Genomic DNA, 7,372 nt, shown 5'->3' on the forward strand with positions numbered 1-7,372 from the left:
ATACCTCAAACTGTTAAGCGGGTTCTCCCGGGTATGGCGATGCCATATATGTGGACGTACACTGCTGCTTGGGCACGCTGCAGGGCGCACCATTTGGCTTTTGGAGCGTGGATTTTGCTCGCTAGTTGTTTTGTTTGGGGTATTGCTGGTATTTCAGTTTATGATGTGGGGGCATATGTAAGCTGTGTGGAGAACATCAGGGGTATAATAAGAGAGTATAATAATGCGGTAAATAAATAATAATCCGCAGACGTGGCCGGTGTTGCACTGATAAATGGCGCCCGATATTATCCGCTTTTGGACACTCTGCACATTTTGCATCGCCATATTCTGAGAGCCAAAACGTCTTTATTTTTTTTCACTGGAGCTGGGTGAGGGCTTATTTGTTGCGGGACAATCTGTAGATCTCATTGGCACCATTTTGGGGTACATGCGATTTTTTGATCACTTTGTATTAAATTTTTTTGGCAAGCAAGGTGACCAAAAACCTGCAATTCTGATGATTTTTATTATTATTTTTTTTACGGCGTTCGCCATGCGCTATGAATGACAATTTTACGTTATTCTGCGGGTCGGTATGATTACGGCGATACCATATATATATAGTTGTTCTTAAGTTTTGCAGCGTCTGCACGATAAAATCACTTTTGTTTCAAATAATTTATTTTTGGTGTCACCAGATTCTGAGAGCCATAACATTTTTATTTTTCCGTCAAAAAAGCTGCGGGAGGGCTTGTTTTTTGCGGGACGGGCTGCGTTTTTTAATGGTATAATTTTGGGGTACATGCAATTTTTAGATCCCTTTTTTTATTCTGTTTTGCAAGGGGTAGTGACTAACAAAAAGCGATTCTGGAATAGTTTTTTATTTAATTTTTTTACGGTGTTCACCGTACGGGTAAAATAGCGTGATATTTTTATAGTTTGGGTCGTTACGGACGCGGGGATACCACATATGTGTACTTTTATTTATGTTTTTTGGTTTTTCCTATAATAAAAGACTTATTATAGGAAAAAAGGCTGTTATAGTGTTTTTTAACATGAAACTTATTTTTTTTTTACTTTTTTACAACATTTTTATTAACTTGTTTTAACTTTTACTTTTGTCCCACTAGGGAACTTGAAGGCATGAAGCCCTGATCGCTATTCTAATACACTGCACTACCTACATAGTGCAGTGTATTAGAGCTGTCAGCTATTCACTGACAGCAAGCCTATTAGGCTTCGCCTCCCGGCGGGGCCTAATAGGCTTCCGTACTAGGAAGCGATTGTTAGGCTATGGTTGCCATAGCAACCATCAGAACACTCGCGGATGCCGATGGTTGTTATTAGCAACCATAGGGTACGATCTAATCACTTAGATGCAGCGATAGCTGCATCTAAGGGGTTAATCGGCCGGATCGGAGCCTTGCTCCGGTCCTGGCCGTTAGGGCACGATGTCAGCTGTGACAAACAGCTGACACCCGCGCCCGTGGCAACCATCGTGGTTGCCGACAGGGCTACAAGCCACTTCGATGCATCGATCACGTTTATCGATGCATCGAAGGGGTTAATCGGCCGGATCGGAGCCTAGCTCCGGTCCTGGCAGTTGCAGAGGGGCGTCGGGCAGCTGATTCCCGGCGGTGATAACGCTGGCTCAGCTTCTGAGCCAGCGTCATCACATACACACGTCATAGAGCTGTGATTGGTCAGTCTGCTTTGACTGACCAATCACAGCGATCGCCGGCAGGAGACCGCTGTGAATGGTCCCCTGCCGTCTTACTGTGCCGATCAACTGTCATAAACAGTTGACGGCACAGTTCTGTCACCTTGTCCTTTGACAGGGTGACAGTTTTTAGCCAGGACGCACCGGTACGTCCCTGTGCCTTAAAGCACTTCAATGCAGGACGTACCGGTACGTCCTGGTGCGCTAAGGGGTTAAATATACATTGAATTGAAAACAAATCCATCTGTCCTGCAATTTTGTTATTATAAATATATCCTATATAATTATAGCTCCAGAACCAAACTCATACATATATACAGCATTAGAACCAAGCTCATACATATATACGGCCCGAGAGCTAAGCTCAATACATATATACAGCACCAGAACAAACCTCAGTACATAAATACAGCACTAGAACTAAGCTCTGACATATATACAGCACTAGAACCAAGCTCAGTACATATATAAAATGCCAGAACCAAGGTCAGTACATATATACAATACCAGAACAAAGCTCATTACCTAAATACAGCACCAGAACCAAGGTCAGTAAATGTATACAATACCAGAACAAAGCTCAGTACATATATACAGTACCAGAACGAAGCTCATACATATATACAGCACTAGTTCAAAACTCAGTACTTAAATACAACATCAGAACCAATACATATATACAGCCCCAGAACCAAGCTCAGTACATATATACACCAGAACAAATACAGCTCAATTTAGTGCAACCCCTGACATATAGCTTTGTACACACGTAAGACTACAGCCCCCAGCATGGCCCGAACAATGGTAAGGATATGCTGGGAGATGCTGTTTCACAAAAATAAACCATACCACCCATCATATCGCTGCATATCATACAGTGACTACAGTACTGATTAGAGGCACAATAAACATTTACATTAAGTGACTTACCGGTGACTTCTCAGATTCTAGTTATTTTTCTCTTTTCATCTCCCTCTGGTCCAGACCTCTGTGATGGATTTCTCCCAGCCACGACCCATTTCTGCAGTTTGCCGCTTAGATGTCTTCAGCTTCTCAATTTTAAAACATTTCTGCACTTATAAACGAAGACAAAATTCTCAACACCTGTAAAGGATCTGCCAGGCACAGCTTCGGGGTATGTAATGGCAGGGGGTAGGGAGACGGACAAGTAAGCCCTAATCTACCCGCCACTCTGTCCCTGCCTACTTGCAACGACCCGCCCTAGGCGACGGGGTACAACTGGGCGGCGGTCCCTGCGCTCAGTAAGTGCACGACAAACACACAAAGGAACACAAGCAAGGAAAAGGGGCCGTTGCCCACGGCAACACCGTGAGCAACCAGAGTGGTGAACGAGCCGAGTCAAGCCAGGAGTGTGCGAGGTACAAAACGAAAAGCAGAAGAGTAGTCGGTAAGCCAGGGTCTGTATGGAGCAGGATCAAAAATAGCAGGAGCTGTAGCTGGGCCAGGAAACCACAAGGAAAGAATCACAAGCACCGAGGGACAGGAAGTGCAGGCTTAAATAGACCGAGGGCGGGAGCTAGCTGAGTCTGGCCAGGTTACGATAGGCTCTCCCACTCCTAAGCCTGCCAGCCTGAATGGTGGAAGCAGGAGTCAGTCTCAGGGATGTATTCTCAGGTGCTGACTGATTAGTTCTGGGAGTTAACCCCGAAGCTGTGCCTGGCAGATCCTTTACAACACCTCTAACTATAACAGCACCATACACTGTGTCACTGATTATAATAGTACCATAAACTGTGTCCCACACACACACACACACACACACACATCGTGCCACCTGTAGATAGTGCCTCCATAGGCCCCCTGTATATAGTGACCCCCATAGAGCCTCTGTAGCTAGTGTCCTATATAGAAGCCCCTGTAGATAGTGCCCCACATACAGCCCTCTGTAGATAGTGCCCACATATGGACTCCAGAGCTGAAAGGCAATAGTGCTAACCACTGAGCCACTGTGCTGCCCTACATTTTACATACTCACCCTGATCCCGTTCCTGCCCTGTCCAGTGGTAATGCAGATCTGCTGGAGCTGAACGACGCAAGTGGCGCGTCATTGAAAGGCGCTGATTGGCAGGGCAGAATGACTTTCCCTGTCAATCAGTGCCTTTGGTCGCGCCGCTAGCGTCTTTGAAAGGCGCTGACTGGTGGGGCAAGTCGTTTTGCCCTGCGAATCAGCGTCATTGTAAGGGGCTGAATGTTCGGGCACGGAATGTGCCCGGCCATTCAGCACTGATGCATGTATTTGTACCTGCGTGCTGTAGAAGCAGGTACAATTACTGCAAGAGGTGGTGGCTGTCGCTAGAAAACCATCACTCACTAAGTATGGAGCGAGCTCAGCCCGTGAGCCTGCTCCATAATTCCCCTTAATGGCTGCCATGTGCATGTACGTGGCATGGGGTTAAGGGGCTAAAAAAAGAGGCTGCTTTGGTCATTTCACACAGTCACGCAGAGTGACGTCTTATTTTGTGAAGTGTTTTTCCCTGGAACTTGTCCACAATCCTTCAGCCATGTATCAGTCTGTAATTAGGTCTATAATGTTTTGGGTCTCTGGTTGTAAACAATGTTCCCATTCACCGTCAGCGCATATTTTCATGTGGCAAATCCGCAGTGTAATACAGTACCAGCAAAGTAAATGCGATTTCAAGTAATCTCATCTACTTATTGTGGATTTTTTCAGCACGTAAATTGACCTGAGTTGTGTATTTTAAAATCTACAGCATGTCAATTAATCTTGCGTTTCCGCTTGTGAATTGTATCTGACTAGTTTTAATAAAACTGCACCAAAAGCCCACCTATTTCCGCATCAAAATGTAAAAACCGCACCTAAAAACGAATAAAAAAAACCCACTATTAGATGTGGATTTTACCTGCGGAATTACCTGCGTTCATCTGCAGTTTTGATGCGGATTCTCTGCATCAAATTCCACAACGTGTGCATGTTGCCTAAGGAAAGGTTCCCTCATAGCGTAAACGCTGCGGAATTTCCGCAACAGAATTCTGTGTGGAAATTCCACATCATTTACAGTAGCAACAAAGTGGATGAGATTTAGAAAATGTCATGCCCATGCTGCAGAAAAAAAACGCAGCGTAAACGTTAATAAATTGACAAAAAAAATAAAATTATACTTACCCAGAATGCCCTTCTTCTTCCTGTAGTCCGGCCTCCTGGGATGATATTTCAACCCTTTTGACCGCTGTAGCCAATCACAGGCTGCAGCGTCACATGGCCTGCAACGTCATCGAAGGAGGCCGGACTACATGCAGAGAAAAGGGAAGGGGTAAGTATCAATGTTTTGGTTTTTTTCAAACGCTGCTTGCCGCAGCCAAAATTCCATCCGAATTACCGCACCACAATGTGGTACAATTCTTGGGTTGGAATGTTCTGCGGGTTCCAGGCTGGATACGCAGCACAGTTTTTACGCAGCGTATCTGACCTGTGGAAACCCGGCCTAAAGGCCTCCTTCACACACACTTTCTTTCCAGCATTTTTAATGGTGTTTTTACATGTTTTCTCATATTTTATTAGAAACTTTAAAACAACATCTGGCCGCAGCGTTTTTGGACAAATCGCCACAGAAAATGAGAGAAAATACTGTGTGTGTATTCAGCCTTAGGGCAGATTCACACGAATGTTGCGTTTTTGCGCGCGCAAACAACGCGGCGTTTTGCGAGCGCAAAAACCATTTGACAGCTGCGTGTGTCATGCGTGTCTGATGCGCGGCTGCGTGATTTTCGCGCAGCCGGCATCATAGAGATGAGGCTTGTCGACGCCCGTCACTGTCCAAGGTGCTGAAAGAGCTAAATCTTTCAGCACCCTCGACAGTGAATGCCGAACACAACAGCGAAAAACGTGTAAAAAAAAAAAGATAAAGTTCCTACTTACCGAGAACTTCCCGGCCGTTGCCTTGGTGACGCGTCCTTGGTGACGCGCCTCTCTTGACATCGGGCCCCACCTCCCTGGATGACGCGGCAGTCCAAGTGACCGCTGCAGCCTGTGATTGGCTGCAGCCTGTGCTTGGCCTGTGATTGGCTGGAGCTGTCACTTGAACTGAAGTGTCATCCCGGGAGGTCGGACTGCAGGAAGGAGACAGGAGTAATCGGTAAGTTAGAACTTCGGGTTTTTTTACAGGTTCATGTATTTTGGGATCGCAAGTCACTGTCCATTGTGCTGAAACAGTTTAACTCTTTCAGCACCAAGCACAGTGAATCTCTCCCGACGTCGCGGACCGGAAATTTTTTTGCCGGGTTCGGCCAAAACGAGTTTGGCCGAACCCGGTGAAGTTAGCTTCGGTTGTCGGGGTTCGCTCCTCGCAAAGACACTCCGTTTGGATGCTTGGAAACAGAAAAGCACGTGGTGCTTTTCTGTTTCCATTCATCCTTTTGACAGCTCGTGCGCTGTTTCAGTCGGTTCGCACGGAAGAGCTTCCGTGCGACCTGCCTGGTTTTCACGCACCCATTGACTTCAATGGGTGCGTAATGCGTGAAATACGCAGTTATTGAACCATAACAGTGGAAACTCCCCAAAAGTGACCCCATTTTGGAAACTACACCCCTCAAGGAATTTTTCTTGGGGTATAGTTAGCATTTGGACCCTACACGGTTTTTGCTGAATCTATGGGAATTATGCCGTGAAATTGAAAATCTAAATTTTTTCTAATAAAATGTCGTTTTAGCTCAGATTTTTTCATTTTTACAACAGATAAAGGAGAAAACACACCCCAATATTTGTAAAGCAAACTCTTCTGAGCACAGCAATACCCCATATGTGGTAATAAACTGCTGTTTGGACACATGGCGGAAGTTAGAAAGGACGGAGCGCCATTTGACTTTTGGAGCTCAAGTTTTGCTGGAATGGTTTGCGGCCCCATGTCACATTTGAAAAGCCACTGAGGGGCCAAAATACTGCAAACACGGCAAAAGTGACCCCATTTGGTAAACTACACCCCTCAAGGCATTTATCATTTGCCTGGACATATGACGGCTTAGGAGTGAAAGGCGCATGTGAGACCAATTTTGGTGATTTTCGCAGCATTAGCCCACAACGGCAGGGCTCTGGGGTCAAATAGTAAAACAAACCCCCAAGTAGTGACCCCCATTTTGGAAACTGCACCCCTGAAGGCATTTTATTAACGGGTGTAGTGAGCATTTTGACCACACAGGTTTTTTTTTTTTCTATTAGAAATGAATGCTCAGTGGATGGTGCAAAGTGAAAATTGCAAATTTCCACAGGTATGTGCCATTTTAGTGCACAATATTTTGTGCCCAGTTCGTGCCACTGAAGACAAATACCTCAAACTGTTAAGCGGGTTCTCCCGGGTATGGCGATGCCATATATGTGGACGTACACTGCTGCTTGGGCACGCTGCAGGGCGCACCATTTGGCTTTTGGAGCGTGGATTTTGCTCGCTAGTTGTTTTGTTTGGGGTATTGCTGGTATTTCAGTTTATGATGTGGGGGCATATGTAAGCTGTGTGGAGAACATCAGGGGTATAATAAGAGAGTATAATAATGCGGTAAATAAATAATAATCCGCAGACGTGGCCGGTGTTGCACTGATAAATGGCGCCCGATATTATCCGCTTTTGGACACTCTGCACATTTTGCATCGCCATATTCTGAGAGCCAAAACGTCTTTATTTTTTTTCACTGGAGCTG

This window comes from Rhinoderma darwinii, chromosome 3 (genome assembly GCF_050947455.1).
Source record: "Rhinoderma darwinii isolate aRhiDar2 chromosome 3, aRhiDar2.hap1, whole genome shotgun sequence".
In the NCBI taxonomy this organism is placed as follows: domain Eukaryota; kingdom Metazoa; phylum Chordata; class Amphibia; order Anura; family Rhinodermatidae; genus Rhinoderma; species Rhinoderma darwinii.